The sequence below is a fragment of the Mytilus californianus genome, unplaced genomic scaffold (genome assembly GCF_021869535.1).
Source record: "Mytilus californianus isolate M0D057914Y unplaced genomic scaffold, xbMytCali1.0.p SCAF_6, whole genome shotgun sequence".
Taxonomy (NCBI): Eukaryota; Metazoa; Mollusca; class Bivalvia; order Mytilida; family Mytilidae; genus Mytilus; species Mytilus californianus.
In genome coordinates, this window is record NW_026262712.1 from 91,264,528 (window position 1) to 91,284,906 (window position 20,379).

At 31.3% G+C, this 20,379-nt stretch overlaps 2 protein-coding genes across 2 annotated transcripts in view; both read right to left on the reverse strand.

Annotated features, from left to right (window-relative positions):
* LOC127706349 (four-jointed box protein 1-like) overlaps positions 1 to 13,083 on the reverse strand; it is a 34,692-nt gene extending 21,609 nt beyond the window's left edge. The window contains exon 1 of the mRNA XM_052210915.1: positions 12,867 to 13,083. The gene's annotated coding sequence lies outside the window, so the exon portion shown is untranslated. The remainder of the gene's footprint in view (positions 1 to 12,866) is intronic.
* Positions 1 to 20,379, reverse strand: part of LOC127706347 (uncharacterized) — a 349,955-nt gene that overhangs the window by 74,304 nt on the left and 255,272 nt on the right. The gene's annotated exons all lie outside the window — the stretch shown is intronic.

Sequence of the window (20,379 nt, forward strand, 5' to 3'; positions counted from 1 at the left end):
ACACAGATCATGCAAAGATTTGAAGAGAAATTGTAGAATTGTATGCTGGCAATGTTGATTTATAGGCGTTTATAATAAAAAGCATGTGACTATTAAAACGTGGACACAGTTTGATGTGAAGTTAAAACACATATATTACAGGAATTTCCATATAGTATGTGAAATTCTGGATTCTTAATGGTTCACTTACGGATTTTTTGAGGAAATTTGCATGGGAAAATATTCAACTTGTCTGTTATGTGATTAATAAAAAGAATTCAGTCTCACAATTGTCTATTTTTTTGTTCTTTTAAGTTCTCTGTCTTTTTTTTTAATGCTGTTTTGAATATTTGTAATATTTTTTTATAAATATCTAAGACAAAAGGTATTGATGGCATATTTTTTATAGCCTCTGTTCCACTTATTCACAATATTTTTAGACTCAGGTTAAATAGAGCTTTCAGCTAATATTTGACACTTGACTTTTGATGAAAAATATATACAGACATGTAGATGTCTTTTGGTTTCATAGTCCTTCTCAAAGTTCTTATCTTCTCATATAGACAGGTTTTTCCGATTATCTGCCTTAGTTTGTGACGCGACTCCTAGGCGTCGTCGTAGTATGATCGCCATTACAACCGTGAAAAATACCTAAACAAGATATAGATCTATATGCCTTGACCGCAGATAATTAAATGTTAACACAAAAATGTAAAGTCGTACTTGACCTCGGAAAAATTATATGTGCTATAAATAATAAAGTAATTAGATAAAGATTCTATGTGTATTGCAGGCCAGGTGTCGTGTCCTTAAAATATAACTGTATTTGATATGTTACACGCGGGACATAATACATTTTATACGAATACTAATCCCAGGTCACATGTCGATTATAATCATTTTGGTAATCATAGTATTAATAATTTTAACGCATACATAAATAAAAAAATAAATAGTCTTGACCGGTCGAATGTGATATATCAGAAATCCAGGGTGCAATTTTATCAAATCATGAAATTTCTGTGGTCAGACCTATATATGAGACAGTCCTAAATTTTTAAAATCCACTATTCAGACTGTCCTACAGAGACGAGAGTTTTGTGCTTTTTGCTTGACTCACGTATAATGCTCAAAATCGAGTGACATTTTCGTATTACTTTTAATTGGTGTCCGCAGGACTTGCGCTATATGCTATCCATGCATCGGGCCATATGTAGATATAACTTTGCGATTAGAATATGGTCTTAAGATGTTTTGAACTTTCACGGCCCATGTATTCCTATAGCTATTATGTGTTCGATTCCAATTTCTTTTGCAGAAAATTACTCGACATTAAAACTACTATAGTATGTATAGTATATAACATCATGATCCAGCCCGTGCTTAATATAAATGAATGCAATTAAAATACCAACATATAAATTCAAAGCGATGATTAGTTATGTTTTAGAAGCGTCATTTAGTGTTTTGCCAACTCCCCTCCCAACCACTCCAAAACACAGGTCTCGTAGATTTTCATCCTTAAAACGTATTAGACTCTTATATAAGTCCCCGATGTATATAATGCAGTGAAATACAGTATTACAATATAACAATAGGGGTGTATATCGGACCGTCGTACTACTGAACTGTTGCAATTTCGGGTTGTCGGATTATAGCTACGCTTTCGTTACATAGGTTCTAGTAAACTATTTGATTACCAGGAGTTAGACCTTTGAAAAATCCTTTCTAATGTATAAAATTTTAGAATTCATTGCACAGAAAAATCTACTGAGGAAAGTTCAAATCAACAGCTAGAAGTAACTGTATACGTCTTATAAAGAAAATAAAAAAAAAGTGAATATATACTATAAGCACACAGACCTACATATATATATTTAAAACCTTTAAGGTGAATGGTAAGTTTTTCAGCAAGGACTGCACCCAGGAATAAAATATTTTACAAGCCTTACTTTTCGTAATATTAAAGCGCCGTCCCAAAATAACCAAATATCAAACTAGTGTTAACCTCATCAGTACGATCGAGCAACAACTGATCTGTAATATCGTAGTTGAAAATTAAATTGTGTAGTAATTCCACTAAAGTAAAGAAAAGTAAACATAAGTATACAATAAGGCGTCACTGTCATTCATGATATTTCTTAAACGGCTGACGAGGTCCCCCCCCCCTTTTATTTAATTTGAACTCCTTACTCCTCTGTTAACAATATTTTTGTCTGAGTTAATATTGTCGGAATGTCTGTCCATTTTGCAGCATAAAGATACTATAGAAGTTGTCATGAATGAAAAAAGTTCGTCTCTTCACACTAGGTTGATTTGCTTGCAATTATAACTCATGACATGTAGCCTCGGGGTAGGACTCATCGTTATTAGCTTCATTTATGGTTAATCCAGACATTTTACCGCTTTCACCACAAAAGTTTGGGGGCACGCGTCCTCCCCCTTTTTCAAAATCCTGGATCCGCATCTGATGTTGCGGTGGATTTTCTATACAAAAAGGGGCAGATGCACTGTAGTCAGCGGATTAAATTTTATAGATTAGTCTAAGTTTTTAACAATCGTTTTACAACATGTAAACATTCGTCGGCCAGTGTTATTTTACTTTCATAACAAGTTTTATTTAAAAAAAAACAGATTGTGTGCAGTGGCGCATCATCCAAAAAAAAGAATGTCCGGACCATACAAAAAACTGTTTATGCAAAGTTTTTTTTATGTTTAAACGGCTTTGATCCACTCAGGTTTGTTGGCTCGTCTGAAGGCATCACATAAGACGTATATGGAATCAAACGAGGGCAGTCATTGTGCAACTCGTTGTGTAATTCGCATATAGATTTATTTCCACACCTGAAGTTTTTTACGATTATTTGAACTATTAACTGCACAAGAAATGCTTCCATGTTTTTTATAACTTTCGGCAGCATCCATTGTAAAATAAATCAGAAAATGAAAGAAATACAAATGTAAACAGAAAATCGATAATGTTTTGATCAATACACGTGCGTTATTTTTCACGGTTGTAATGGCGGATCGGTCACGTGAGAGGTTAATGGATGCGCCCATGTTTTCTAGGTCAATTACAGATAAACCCGTCTATAGCTCTCCAAGTGTTTAGGTCGTTTACATCCCTGGCTTTCAAATGTTTAGGTTTGAGCTTTCCTGATGAAGGTCAATCTAGAAAAATTCTTTGGAACAAAGAAATTAATTATTAATAGTGTTATTTCATTTATCTTCAGACTACTAGGGGGGTCTCATTGGGGGGTTCTGATCCCGGATCCCGCTTACTGTTTTGTCAGATTCCCGTATCCCGCTTACACTATGTAAGTAAGCAATTCTCATTTTTTTTGTAATTTCCTGTGTCCTGCTAGACTTCATTTCCTGTTTTCATGGCACAATAATTTGACTTTCACATGTCACGCTGACAAAAAATCGGCAATCCTGGGTCACGCTTAGACCCCAATGAGACCCACTACTAGATTGGTGTAAATGTTAAACCTTGTACTACATCAGAATTTTGAAACTGTTCCATCCCCATCTTCTGGTACACTGAGATATGATAATGGAGAGGGAAGGAATTGATAAAAGACAGTAGGTTTTATATATTGCAAGGATTCAAATTGATGTTGGTTCGAGGCCTTCCACCTGTCTTTTCTGGGAGGGGATTTTCATTTTTTAATTTAAAAAGTGAAGGACTTCCAATCCTTTAATACACTGATGCTTTATACAGGACCTTTGACTTTCTTAAAGATGACCTTTCTATTAAAATTTCCAGTGATCCAGGACCTTTCTTTATCGAAAGCAAATTTGAACACCAATTTATTGGTCTATAGTTTTGATGTATCAAAGGTATGGAAACAGCTATTGGCTGATCTTTTATAAGAACCTTCTTGTACCTATTAACACAGCAAATTAAAGTAGAATATTGCTTATTATTGCCACAAATCTGTACCTACATAAACAAAGCATGTATTGGCACTGGTATTTTAGTTAGAACCTATCTTTCACCTGTATAAGCACAGCAAAATGAAGCAGGAGATTGCTTATTATTTCCTTAAATCTGTACCTACATGAATGAAAACATCTATTGGCACTGATATTTTAATTTGAACCTATCTTGCACCTGTATAAGCACACTAGAATGCAGGCCATTATTGCTTATTATTGCTACAAATCTGCACAGATTACAGTATTGCCAACAAACAATTATTTCTTCATTTGTAAGTTATGTATAATAGAAAACATTGATAATTAACTTAGGAGAAGAAGTAATAAAGTGTCATTAGTGACAGAGTTATGGTTCCTAGATAATGATAGAAGTAATTAATATGGAAATTAAGGTTAACTTGTTGGTTTACATGTCCCCTTTCATCTCCTATAATATTACTGAAGGGAGAACAAAGTTGAGTATTATAGTTCAAATACATGTATGCCATATGTTGACTTTTTCTTCTGATTTATATCATGTTACTGTGTATATACCTTGTGAAAACATTCATATCAGTACTTTAACAAAATTTTAGAATTTTACCATTAAATTGTAAATAGTTTAGTGTGTTTATTTGTTTTATCTTTCTTCTTCTCAAAAAAATTGCTCATCAGTTAGTAACTTGTATGCGTGCAACATATTTGAATATTCTATTAAAATTTTATTTTGAAGTGAGCATTGTAAGAAAAAAGAGAGGGAATTTTCTACTGCAATTATGGATTCACTCATCAAGAAATTCTTCCTGCGAAACACCACCTCCAAAAAAGACCTGTTTTAGAAAGTACAAATGTATGTTTATATCAGGCTGTGCCCCCTTTTCTCCTACAGTAAATGACTTTGTATAATCATATTTAATTGGACTTGTTTCAGTTAAAAAAAATAATTGGTCTGCTGTTCGGTTGAAAAGGCTTGTTTAGTCATGAATTTTAGTAGTACATGCACCCTAAGAACAAAGTTATTTGAGTGTTAAAAAAGAATTCCCATCAAATTATTCCTTTATTTTCCTGGAAAAAGAAGACTTATTGTGAGATTGTAGTCTAGAGTATCTACTAGAAAGTTTGAAGATATGAAATATTTACTTTTGAAGTATTTTGAATTGAAAATTTAGGAATAAGCTTTGATATTTTACAGCTGCATGTTGCAAAAAAAGTAAAATGATGGCAGTGTCAGGACACACACAAAATTAGATACTTTAATCTACAGTAATTAATTAGTACATGTTCATGTGTGATAAGAGTTTACCTAAGAATATAGTTAACATATGGTTCAACTTACTTTTACTTAGAAAACATTTATTCTAAGAATAAAGACTTTTTGGCCTAGAAAGTGACGAAGAAGTTATTTTGTTCTTAATTTTTTTTTAATTATTATCTTTATTTATTTTGCAGTATTTAAAAAAAATTTGTGTTAAGTAAACTTTAGATATCAAAAGAGTAAAAAAAAATCGCAAAGAAATTTAAAATTTGATAGGAAAAATTATATCTTAGCTCAGATGGTTCTTACCTTCAGAAAACAAAGCTGTACTCCATAGAACTACATGTATGTTATATCTCTGAGCGGTTTAGTTAAGAACAGAGATGTTTATCTATCAGTAAAACTGTTATCATAGGCACGTTTTTCTGACATCTAACAGATAGATTAGGCAAGAGAATTTCTTTTTTTTCCAGATCTCTGATGTATTTTCTGGGTCAGTGTACCTCCGGAGAGCCAAATCGTGACAGGGCGAGACAGCAGTAAAACACAGACACAAAGAGGCTGTCAGATGATGTATTCCTTCACACCTTTATATCTATTATGCTTTATCAAAGCTTCTTACATCTATACATTGAGCTACTGATAAGGGACTTTATTTGTGTGTATAAGATAGCAGGGTGTCGCTGAGGTAGCTAAGCTACGAATCATACCGTTAGTTCTCTCACCTGTTGTACGAACATTTTACCTAGGTATATAAAGTATTGAATTGTCATTTTAATCGGTCCTGTCTCCAATTTAATGATAAATGCGTCCTAAGGTATCTAATATGCTTGTGTCATCTGCCCGCTTGAATGTCTTTTATTACTTGGATTATTGGACCTAGAAATGTATGGTGGTATCCAACTGAGGAATTTACTAATATTGTGTTGCAGATCAGATTTTCCTTTGTTACATTAAAATATTTGAAGCTTAAAAAGTATTTCATTATATTGAAAAAAATTATTTAATGACATTTTGAAGATTTCGATTTATATTAGAATTTTTGTAATCTGATTTTATCAAAAATTTTGATAAAGATTTATAGAAATGTAATCACAGGGAAAACACTGTAGAGATATCCAATAAGCTCTGTAAAATAGACAATGATAGATAAAAAAAATAGGAAAATGATACATCGTCAAGCCTAACAACTGCTTAAAATATTTGAAAATTTGAAAACTAAAACAAAATCCATCTTTCACAAGAGGGGGTGATGTGTGGGTAGCTTTTTTTTTCAAATTCCCAATTTTTTTCATTCTTTTTCCCAGGTTCCACTTTTTTAGCTCACCTGGCCCAAATCTGACAACCTGTTGTTGGGTTGCTGCCCCTGAATTGGTAATTTTAAGGAAATTTTGCAGTTTTTGGTTATTATCTTGAATATTATTATAGATAGAGATAAACTGTAAACAGCAATAATGTTCAGCAAAGTAAGATCTACAAATAAGTTGTCATGACCAAAATTGTCAGTCGACCCCTTTAGGAGTTATTGCCCTTAATAGTCAATTTTTAACAATTTTTTGTAAATTTTTGTAATCTTTTACAAAAATCTTCTTATCTGAAACTACTGAGACAAATTTAGCCATACTTGGCCATAATCATTATTAGGGTATCTAGTTTAAAAAATTTGTCTGATGACCCTGCTTCCAACCATCATGGCTGACTTGGTTAAAAATAGAACATAGGGATAAAATGCAGTTTTTGGTTTATATCTCTAAAACTAAAGCATTTAGAGCAAATCTGACAGGTGGCAAAATTGTTCATCAGATTTAGATTTATCTGCCCTGAAATTTTCAGACGAATCCGACAACCCGTTGTTGGGTTGCTGCCCCTGAGTTAGTAATTTTACAAAAATTTTGCAGTTTTTTGTTATTATATTAGATATCATTATAATATCTAATATCTAATACTATTAATTATGATTTTAACCTTATTTTACATGATTTCCAAAGCATCAGTAAATACAGGTGAGCGACAGAGCCTCTAGTTCAACTTTATCCCACATCCACATTTTTTACCCCTATATCCCACATCCACATTTTTTACCCCTATATCCCACATCCACATTTTTTACCCCTATATCCCACATCCACATTTTTTACCCCCTACATTTCAAAAGAATGTCATCCCCATCTCACAACAGTTGAACTAAATAAGCAATTAATATGAGGGAAAGAAGATTTTTTTCTCTCTAAAAAAGATATACATTGAATGGTAATCTGATAAACAAAAATCCTACCTGTCTTGAAATATATCCCTATGTGAATAAAATATATGCAGGAGAGGCAAACATTGGCTCATAAATTACAGGTTTATCTTAAGTAGCTAAGCCCTAGTATTACTTTGGATAGGTGTAATTTGAAGAGTTTTGTCTAGCCGTTCTATACTTGAGGTGTAAATTTTACAACATTGAATGACCCTTGCTTGTAAATATTGTCTAATTTTAACAGATAAGAATGTTTTTAGTCAAAAATTTATAGCCTTGTTGGCTACAAATGTGTTTGTTTTATCATATTTATTTTAGAGGTAAAAAGTTGACAAAATTTCATACAGATTTTTTTCAAATGTTGTATATTTTCAATGGGGCAGAGGTAATAATAGGATAGAAATACATAGAAATCTTAATATACAGTAATGTACCCCAAAAAATAGGAGTTGTTTTTAAAAATTTCTGTTACAGAGTTAGTACTTCCATGGTCACACAAATGAAGAAATACCGGTAAACTGTGTGTTGGTAAATTGTATGTCAGCAAAACAGGGAAATATCTTAGCCATCTTCAGCAAATATAAACCATATATGAATACCATCATCCAATAAAAAAAATAACCATGTTGAAATCAAAGTTGCTGAAGAGAAATTGAAGTAATCAAAATTTAAATCTATGTTAAAGGAAACTCATAGTATCATGCAATTTTGCTACATCAAATTTTATTTCAAAACCTAATTTTCTATGATTTGAATTAAATGGACCAGTGTGATTTCAGTTATATAATGGGGCATTCAGGAAATTGAAATCCTGTCGTTTATGACACTGAGTGAGAGAGAGATCAGATAACAATGGATAAGCAAGATTAGTTAGCAGTTTTGTTACCATATTTATGTCATAAAAAAATGTCTCACAAAACCTTATTTATGGTTCAAATTAATACAACTCTTGGTAGGAGGACTAGCAGTTACAGTATACATTTTGTAATAAACATGTACGAATTCATGCTTTCACAATTTATAAATTAAACTGACCTTCATCCAAATAGTAAGCTTTTAGAGACAAAAAAAAATGTTATCTAAGTACAAAATGTTTTTTTGGGGGATTTTGTTTATAGTTAAGTTACTTTCCTCATTGATGTACATGTATACCCCACATTTCCTTTTAATCATAGCTATTTGGAAGTGTTGAAATATTTTAAGTGTAAATTGTGAAGGAATACATTTCAGTAAAATTGTTTTTATTCCATTTCAATGAATTTTTAGGTGCATCTTTTATCTTTCAAATATATGGTATAGTTTACATCTTACATCACAAATTAGTTACTCTTGCCTCCAGTACAATTTATGCTCATAGAAATACTGAGTGATTTCAGATCTGGAATTCGACATTAAAAGGTAGATTGGCATCCAAATTATATAATTTCAAAACAAATTCATATTAACTCAGTCTAAGTTATGTAATATGCATCATTAGAGAATCATTTGAATGTGATCAAAATCAGGATTGATGGAATAAAATGGTTACTGGAAAATTATATGAACTTAAGGACAGTTTCATGTGAACTGATGAGATGCATTTCTTCTTGTGAGGCCAAAAAATAGTTCGTGACTTCCTATGCCTGCCCTAATAGAAAAACAAAGGATATGGGATATCCATCCATTACACAAATCAGTACATGCACAGCAAAATACACACAAAAAGAAAAGGAACAGTGCTTTTATTGCTGTTCTTCATCTTAAAGTCACAGTGAGGCCTTCAACATGGAGCAAAAAAAAAACCTAACACATCTTATAGACATTTTTGATGAAGTGCCATTAAAATCCAGACAATTTTGGTTAAGCACCATAAAAATTCAAGAATATTTACCTATATAGTCTATTAATCATGTTTATTATTATTTTCAAAAACAAAATTATTTTTTTTATCTACCTACTCTTCCCTATTATTTTCTGTCAGGAGACAGGAAACAAGTATATATTTTTGTTTGCCTAAGTAAAAACATCAAATCATTTTAGCCAAGTATACATTTACTTTGAACTGTGCACAAACAGTCAACACCAAAACATTCTGTCAACCCCCCTCCCCTGCTAAAAAAATTCTAAGCTTTTGTTTTTCTTATTTTGTAGTAGTTTGAACCAGTTTCATTTTAGGCCGATGTACAGCAAGAGTTCAGCAGCAAAGATTGACACAGTATTTTGCAAATGAATAGAAAATAATGCTGAAGGTTGAATTTGAATACATTCATCAGTTGTTCTTTGGTAAGTAATAAAAGATAATTATTATTTTCTTTAATATCTTTTATCTTATTGAAATATCAAAAAATCTCTTTTACAGAAAAAAAATTGCATTGTGGAAACAGTTTATTCGGTTTTTAACAAAGAACTTGTATAGTCAGTTTACACATTAATAACTAATTATAATTAATAAACTTGTGTTAAACGCTTTAATAGCAATTTTTTTTATGACGTAAAAAAAAAGAAATTGTTGAGGATGTCTTTGATGAAAAGCCATGCAAGTGCTAGTGCAGTAAGGAGAAAAATCTGGAAAAAAATATCCTATGCGTATAAGAAATGTCATTATAGATTTTTTTCTTCAGATGAAACATCACAAAATGTTTAAACAATAAACTGGATGTGAAAATGATTCAGCTGAAGAAATGAGGCAGAAATATGCTTTGACATGCTTGGTACACACATGTGATGACTTAATGGCCATTAGAAGTTGAAATTTTATTCTTCTAACACATGTCCAACTGCTATAAAGAAGACCATGCATCATTAATGTGTGTGTTAATTGGTCATTAATAGTGTCTTTGATTGATGGTAGCTACTTTGCATATTAATTAGTGCATTATTATTTTGCCAGTCACCCTAATATTTAATTTATAATTAATGATTGTTGTCAGTTTGATTAATTCTAATATTTGATATTTGGGTGAGTCATGTTTAGATCCAGAGATGATAATTTATGTTTTTCTATAGAATTTATTGATGTCTTTATGATTTCTTAAATCTTTGCTTAGGATTGGGTGGTTATTACTTGAAACTTAAACATTTATTATGAATTTCGTAAAGAAAATCAATGAATTTCATTTTCTCGGTATAACATGAAAATCAAAATTGGCCTTACATTAAATACATTTTAATATATAATTATTTAGATAAAATTATGTTTCATCTTTTTCTTGCTAATTACACGATAAACAGTTTTTACATCATCGCTTTTATCACATAAAAAGATATTATATTATACAAAATGTTTCAAAAATTGAAGATGTATAAAATTGAGAATGGAAATGGGGAATATGTCAAAGAGACAACAACTTGTCTAAAGAGCAGACAACAGTATGTATGTACTGGTAAGAAAGGGAAGAGGATACCAAAAAGTCAATAAAAACAAAGACATTCAGGCAACATCATCGCTAAATAAAGAAGAGGAAAACACAAAACAACTATTCAGAAAAAATGTAAAAACTCTCAATGATGCATTTTACATAAAAGTTTTACATTTCCTTCATTTGTATGTTGTTTCTCACCAGGGTCATACATGCATGACTCCTAATAAATTAAGAGTATTTAGAAAAATGATTCTGATGAAATAAATCGCTCAAAAATGACAGTCCCGCCAGGTATAATATCCTGTAATGTATCATTCATAAAGTGTAAATTACATAAAATTAATTTTGTTTATAACACCTCTAAGCTGGATTTTAAACAAATTATACCAGATTTTAACCCTTCAGCAACACATGTTTTTAATCGCTGAAATGTTGAAAATTCTACATTATCTGTTATTTATCTTAGCTTCTACTTTCCTTATCTCAATTAAGCTAGTCATATATTTTATCCAGAAGATAAAATTTTAGAGCTTTGCTGGCATAAAGTGATTATTTGGTAATTGGAACTTAGGAATGAGTCTGAATGCATGATATATTGAGAATGTTGCACTTTTTAATGTGACTTTTGTGGTTTTGCACTGCAGATTGTGGTAATGTTTGTCTGTTTTCAATAAAAGTTGGTAATTTTAGCAACTAAGATCAAACAAACATGGATTTGTTTTGTCAGAAATAGTAATGTAACAGTAAAGTTTATATTTCTTGCAAATCAAGAATACAATCATTGTTGTAGGTATTTTTACTCTCAAAGTCAGAGTGTCTTGACCCAAAATAACCCCGCTCAAGAGATATCCTGTCTCTTTCTGGTTCCTAAACTAATTGAAAGCACTAAAAATGCAGATAAATCCATTTGATCTAAAATTGAGCTTAAAAGTAGCCACAAACGCCGATTTTAGAAACAACAAAAAAGTTTGTCAAATGATTAAAAAGTATCAAACATTATGTATATGTAATTGCTGTGTCGTTAAATTTACGGTTAGTAAAATTTCATCGCAGAAAGGTCATGTACATTTAATCACACATGCAGCTATTTAGGATTTGACTCAACCGAGATTCATTTTATTAAAATGTGCCATGTTTAAACTAAATTCAGATGGTTTCATATGTTAGCTATGCTGTTAGTCCTTATTTGTTTACAAATTCCAAGTATAATGGCCCTAATAAGATCAAAGATCAATAATAAAATATGGTCGCAGTGACATTTTATGTACACTATGACACAAAGAGTAGTACTTCTAAACATAAGGGGGACATTTATCTTCATGTTTATAAATAACTGTCATACAAGTGTTGATTTATAGCAAAAATAGCCTCTTTTGATTTGATCAAATTTTTCTTCAGGAAAATGTTTAGAATTCATAAACATGATAAACTATTGAAACAAATTTTCGTAGAGATAAATAAAACATTATAAATGTAAATATAAATGTTTGTTTGTTGTAAAAGTATTTTTCTCTTATGATATTTTTTAATTGAATCTCAAGAAAAGTACTAACAGTGTCTTTGTAGTACCCATGAGTTGTACATATAATTAGGGATTTTTTTATTTAGAAAAAAGGGGAAAGTAAAACATTTGAATATGTAAGATGTTTGTTGGTAAGCAACGTAATATTGAATTGTATTAGAACTGTAGAAACAATTAAAAACACAATTCTCATATTCATATCTACGAGAAAAAGTTTTCACAAACAAGATATATATATATATATATATATATATATATATATATACTGTAAATTCTTATTTATTGCATGCATTTATTATTGCGATTTTTGAAAAATGGACAAAAATGCAAGTTTAATCATTGAGATTTCAAGAAAATCTGCATACAAATAAATGTATCAGATATCAGAATGCAAGTTCTTATTATTGGATACTCACCCATACACATTATACCTATTGATAAAAACCTGGCAATAATTTCTGAACTTCCAGTATATAAATTATTTCAGAAGATGTACATTATGGGAAGTAAAAATCTTTGATAAAAAAAAAAGACAGAATATGGCTAAAAAGATATATATTGACAAGTGAAGAGAAAAAATGAGATTTAAAATACAATTTCACTCACCTTTCTTTAGAGGGTATGCCAAAATGTATAATATCCAATGATCTAACAAACAAGTGCTTGTAATTTGCCTGGATCTCTCTACAAAGTGTGAAATTAACACAGAAATGAACACAGCAAGTGTGAGAGGTGTCTGAATAAATAATGGTTATAAATTACAGCCAGCTGTGCTCACTCAACCACGGTAATATGACCCTTGATGTGTCTGTGTGGCCAGGCAGAAATTCCTCTTTTTGATTGAATACCTTGAAGGAGGATAGCTATAGGGTACCTTTAAAAGTTACTGATTTTAGCAATTTTTATGCAAATTGTTATGTAATAAATTTAGAAAATACATTGAAACATTATTTCATGTTTGTTCATAGAAAATTGATATCCTGATATTCATTTCAGGCAATAGGAAACCCATTGAAATTGACAATGTTATAATTTATTAGCCTCATGTAATTGGATCAGGGTTAGAATTTTGATTATCTTCTCTTTGTTGTATATTTTCTTTCATGAGTAAGATACTTTAGGGAATTGAGGTGTGAAAATGCATTAAAGTGGAAAAATTATCTGAATATTATTAATAGATCTTCAATAGTATCAGAGGTTTAAGTTTCATTGGATTTCCTTTGTGCCATATTGAAATATTTACATGTTATAAAGAAATGTTAGGTTTTTGTGAGTAACTTATTCATAGATGGGTTTTATTTATTTCCAATAAAAGTTTATTAGATAGAACTGTCATATGTTTAATGTTGTCTGTTTGACTCCAGATATATTTATATTAACCCAAACAATGGCCCTATTGATGTGGTCAAAAGTAAAATTTCAAAATAGATTCAGGTTTTCAATTATTATTTTCATTAGAATACACCGTAACTAGTAAAAGGGCATGTTTTTTTTTTTCTTTCTTTTTCTGGATTTTCCTTTGGAAAAATAAGATACAACAAAAGATCAAAAGATGCAAAAGTCTAAAAACATCATAGAAATTGACAGGAGTTGCATTTCTACATTGAAAAAATTAAGGTAGATCTTTTTCAAAGAAAAAACAGTTTAAGGCCCATCTTGATCTTGTGGTAAAGTATAAGGTAATAGCAACTTCAATATGAAGAACAAACAAAAATATTTTTTCTTGACTATTGAACTTTCATTTTTTCAATGTCTCTTATATTTTCCCTTACAAAAACCTACATCAGAAAAAAATTGACCACTTGTCAGCTATCTGTTTTTCTATTTGTTTGACTAAATTGCTTTTTCATAGGAAAATTTTTCTCATCTTGAATTTCAATATTGATCCTTGAGTTGATTCCAAACTTCTATTTACACTGTATTTACAGTACTAATCAGATTGGCTCAAAAAGGTGAGAGAAAAAAAACCTTATACCATTATAGATAACATATTGCAATTAAGTGGACTACTGGATGTACTCAATACCTTTTCTTTGTCTCTCATCAATAAATAAACAGTATTTTGATTAGTATTTAGATATAAGTCTTAATGGACTAATCTGGCAGTTCATAAATAAATATTGTTCTGATTAGATCAGCAATAAATCTGAATGGATCAATCAATCTTGTCGATATACAAATACCTTCAGGGTTAAAGGTCAAATGGTGGAATAAGATTTTTCCAATTTTTCATAATTTTCAAAACAGACCTTGTATAGAAGTACCAGAAAGAGGTGGAAGGTCCATAGATATAAACCAAAAAATCATTACTTTTTTTTACTCTTTTGGTTTGAATATACATATATTTATATATGCTGAAAGTGGTGTTAAACACCAAAAATTAATCAATATATATGATGATGATAATTAATGATTTTGTTCTGAATTTGATGATTTTGTTGAATTCAGATTTTGGATTTCATATCAATAAAACTTTACTGGTCATTAGATATCTAATATCAAGAAGTCATTTGTATTTTTATGCAGATATTTATCCCCATGAAAGAGAATATGGAGTTAAAAAGACTTGAAAGTCATTACCCCCCCCCCAAAAAAAAAAAATAAAATCAAAGTTTAAGCTGACATTTCTAGTTATTCAAAAGTTTAAATAGTTTACAATTTTTCATTTCTATCACTCCATTAATAAATATAACGCTGATCAAAAAGGAGATAACTTATAATGGACTAACACCTTTCACTTCACTTCTCCACAATAAGAGATAATTGTTTAATAGACACCGCCAACCATTATCTATTTACCTGAGGGTAATAAATCTGTTAATATCCCTTTATTACTCTGAGTGTTTTTAGATAAGTGTTTAGATTATGTCAACAAAGTGTATAAAATAAGCAACAAACCATCTAGCTTCCAGGCTTTTTGACTCCAAATGTAACATTTTTACACAATTTATTGGTTTTCAATTGAAGTGAAGTTCCTTCATTTACATGGTTGTTATGGAATGTTTACTCTTGTAGTGTTTTATTGTTATGTCAAATTTTCTTTTAAGATGGCTGATTGTTTTTAGTATAGGTGTTTTGTTTCACACTTGGTCATAATCCTGTAATGAAAAGAATTTTAACATGGGTATGACATTTGTAATATCTTTCAAATTAATATAGGAAAAAAAAAAACTGCAAACTGCACTTACTATCATTATTTCTTATTCAAGCATTTACTGATTTCCAATAGAAAAAAGACAATTATGATTTTCTAATGTGTAAATCATATCCTTCCGTCACTATTTATGAACATTATATAGTCGTTTTTCCATGCAAAAGTATGATGCATTTCATAATATAGATTGATGTTTTATTTCTCTTATTTACTAATAATGATTTCTTATTGGAATCTAAAATATCTTTGGTCTGTTGGTCGATTTAGAGGTATCCCCTTTAGACACCAAGTCTTGTCTATTGTTAAATCTTTTGCTTTTATTATATTGTGAGGTTGCTGCCTCATTGAAATATATTTTCCATATCCCCTTTCATTCAAATTTGGTATTGCTGCTTGATCTTTGGTAGTCTGTAAAATTTATTCACAAAATTGCTGCACATAGAGTGAGTTTTAGTTTGCCCATAGATGTATCGAGCCAATATACATCTATTGGTTTGAAATATGGTGCAGACGCTTGTCTAATGTTTAAAACAGTTTGTTGATGTCTTTTCTTGTTTTATTTTGTTGTGAGGTTGCTGTCAATGACTTATATCCCACATCATAAACCTAAAGTAATATTTGTAAGTTTGTTTTCCAGGTTAATTTTTATATGTAGTACAAGTCACTTTCATCACCATACTTGCCATAATTAATAGTTTTACAAGCAGAAATAATAAGTTTACAAGATTTATGATCATAGCTGAGAAATGCATCAAACAGTAGCGAAAGGCAAAGGTGTTTTCAAAATCAACAGCTGCAGAACATCCAAACAGGACACATCAATGAAATCTTCCATTTATCTTTTTCATACTCTAATGAAATCTTTCATTTATCTTTCTCTGGTTCACATGAACTAATGCATCATTTCTTTGTAGATGTGTGAAATTGTAGACTAGCTCGTCAAAATTATCAGTATTTTGAAAAACATATTCTGCCATTTAGACTGTTGAGAGATATTCATTTTCTGCATTCTGGATGCATTCATTAAACAATTATAGAAATTGTTGCCAGAAAGGCTGCACCAATACTGTTTTCTGTTTCTGAAGAAATATAATTAGGTGAACCATGTACAATGAGTGTCAGTGACGAAAAAACATTACATATTAAAGCTGCCAGTTAAGTCTGTTCTGTCATTTTTTCTCTATTTTGTAATGGTGCGATTGAGGTACATTATACTTTCTATCTCTCTAATACATTTTGTTAGAATCTGCCCTGATCAGTTAAAGACACCAAAACAAATATGAACTTTATAGCTTACAAACTATTGCATCGCTTAGCATCCTTTTTGCATCATTAAGACACTTGGTCAATTTGAACCATTCTCTCAATAAAAAATTCTCTTTGGGAATGTATTGCCTGCTAACCATCATGGTTGCTTATATAAAAGAGGTACTATATGTTTCTGTCTCAACAGGAGTTTAACTTGGACAAAAAATTTTTGTTAAATGCATCACATCTGGAGGATATTTTTATCAGATCTACCCCTCCTCCACAATTAAATATTTTTTGCACTAACATGCCCCCCACCCCCAACCCCTAAATAAAAGAAAATAAAAAATAAAAAAAAACACAAACTAACAAAACAAATCAAACAACAAACACTAGATTATCACTACTTCTCAGTATAAACAACATCAGGAGTGTTACATGGAACACTAGATTATCATTACTTCTCAGTATAAACAACATCAGGAGTGTTACATGGAACACTAGATTATCACTACTTCTCAGTATAAACAACATCAGGAGTGTTACATGGAACACTAGATTATCACTACTTCTCAGTATAAACAACATCAGGAGTGTTACATGGAAAACTAGATTATCATTACTCCTCAGTATAAACAACATCAGGAGTGTTACATGGAACACTAGATTATCACTACTTCTCAGTATAAACAACATCAGGAGTGTTACATGGAACACTAGATTATCACTACTTCTCAGTATAAACAACATCAGGAGTGTTACATGGAACACTAGATTATCACTACTTCTCAGTATAAACAACATCAGGAGTGTTACATGGAACACTAGATTATCATTACTCCTCAGTATAAACAACATCAGGAGTGTTACATGGAACACTAGATTATCATTACTCCTCAGTATAAGCAACATCAGGAGTGTTACATGGAACACTAGATTATCACTACTTCCCAGTATAAACAACATCACTTCTCAGTATCAACAACATCAGGAGTGTTACCCTCTTTGCTAGCTCAGGGTTACGATCCAGTCCCCATCTCTCCACCCTTGGCGGATTAAGACAGAATTTTGGATCCACGAGGTAATGATTTCCATTGGTCGCAGTTGTAACTGGCTGCATCCAATCAAAAAACACTTTTAAGATGATCACGGGTAAATGTAGAAAATGTAAATAAACAATTGCCACGTGCTGATAGCGCAACAAGTTTTTACCCCGAAAACATAGGACAATATTTAGTGACAATTCTAAAGTTCTTAATCAACTTATTGAAGTTCCTGAGTGTGTTTCTCGTGGAAATGTTGGAATGTCAATGTATATTTTCGGTTCCTGTTTCACAAATTTTTTAAACACTAGACACAACAATATTTACACCTCCAAACTGAAGAGAGTTAAAGTGCTGTCATTGATCAAAAATAATGTAGTCGGAATGGGCGTGACTTTTATCTACCGTTAGATGTCGCAGTATTGTATTTTCAAATGTTGGCTTAATCTGCCAAGGGTGGAGAGGAGGGGACTGGATCGTAACCCTTGGCTAGCGAAGATGGAGTGTTACATGGAACACTAGATTATCACTACTCAGTATAAACAACATCAGGAGTGTTACATGGAACACTTGATTATCATTACTTCTCAGTATAAGCCACATCAGGAGAGTTACATGGCCAGTAGCAACTAAGTTATTTTCTAATAAGATTCTATGAGAAATATAATGGAAGTTTTCCTTAAAAACTGCTATAAATACAAAACAAATTAAAACTGAGCATTAAGGTTTCTACAGATTAATACTTGTTAGATTTACAATAGTTAAAGATAGAATATTTTAGTCTTTCATTAGACATCTTAAATAATGTGATAGTGTGTTTTTTTGCAAATATTGAGATTTGTCACTACATAACAGTGAGTCTGTCATAACAATCCACTTTCAGGTGTGCCTGTAGTTTAGATGTAAACAGGCCTAAGCTTGTTATGGCCTATTGAAAAAAGATTATAGTTTTGATCACTCAATCATAGAGTGGATTCTGTCAGTCTTACATCTGTTCTATACATTAGCTTAGGTGTTGTATTGCATAAAAACTTGCACTCATAAATCATCTTCTGTCAAAGATGCAGAACACTCTACAGGGGGCCTCTACTTTATCATAACTGAAATGTTATTTAAAACTTGGGAAAACAATTGTTTAAAACTCTTTAATTTTTTGCAGTTTTTAGTAAAGTACTAATGGAGTAGGTGGAAAAGAGAGCAATAATGTGAAATAGTGATTGACCTGAAAGAAAACATTGAACAGATATTAATTAAACTTCTGAATTAGGTGGAGGTAAAATGTTTAAAATGACAATCATATTCACTTAACTTGAACCTAATCATATGGTAAGTATTGTTATGCCCCGCTTACGACAGTTAGACTATAAAAATCATTTATCAAAGAAGGAAAAATAGATGATAAGACAAACAATACCACAACAACGGAAACGGAAAAGTAAAAATAGAATATCACGAACTCCACAAATCAAGAGTTGGTTATTAATTAAACATTACATGATGAATGAAAGAGGGAGGTATGATAAGAGCCATTATTTGGGCCCTGAGATTGTAAAAATAGTTATTTTCTATCCTTTCTAAATTATGTTTTAATAATTAATTAATAGGGTGATATAATCCAAACAATTCAGTTCAGAAAAGTCAGTTGTGATGTCACCATGATGTGAAAAACATGTTGAAATTGATGTTATAATAGTTTTTATATGACCGCAAAAAATTTGTTGTATAATGCTATGATGTCGTCGGTGTCATCGTCCGAAGACACATTTGGTTCTGGAAATAACTTAAGTTTAAGTGAATGCATCTCTTAGAAATTTTATCAGAAGGTTCAATACCACAAAAAGAAGGTTGGGATTGATTTTGGGGGTTATGGTACCAACAGTATAGGAATTAGGGGCCAAAAAAGGGCCAAAAACAAACATTTTTGTAGTTTCGGGACAATAACTGGTGTGTAAGTGTATGGATCTCTCTGAAATTGTACCACAAGGTGCCATATCACAAAGGGAAGGCTCGATTGAGTTTGGAGGCAATTGCCCCAAGCGTACAGGAATAAGGGGGAAAAAAGGGGCCAAAAACAACCATTTTTCTAGTTTCCAGACAATAACTTGTGTTTAAGTGTATGGATCTCTCTAAAATTGTACTACAAGGTTCCATACCATAAAAGGAAGGCTGGAATTGAGATAGGGGGTAATTATTCCAAGAGAGGGTTCAAAAAGTTTGGGGGGATTTTTTTTTTCCAATTTTTTTGGGGGGTTCATATTTTTTCCTAAATTTTTGAAATTTCAAATAATTGCACAGTATTGCGCAATAGTAGAAATCTTCAATTGCACAGTATTTTACAATAGCAAGAAATCTTCAATTGCACAGTATTGCGCAATAGCAAGAAATCTTCAATTGCACAGTATTGGGCAATAGCAAGAAATCTTCAATTGCACAGTATAGCGCAATAGCAAAAAGTTTTCAATTGCACAATATTGAGCAATAGCACAGTATTGCGTAACAACACAGTATTGCACAATCCAAATTCAGACAGTATCAAGCTTGAGTATTGTGTCCAAACTTGCCCCAACTGTTCAGGGTTCGACCTCTGCGGTCGTATCAGGCTGCGCTCAGCGAAGCATTTTATTGAATTTTGTCTCCCCTTGACAAAATCACAAAAGCGAGACATAGGCATGCA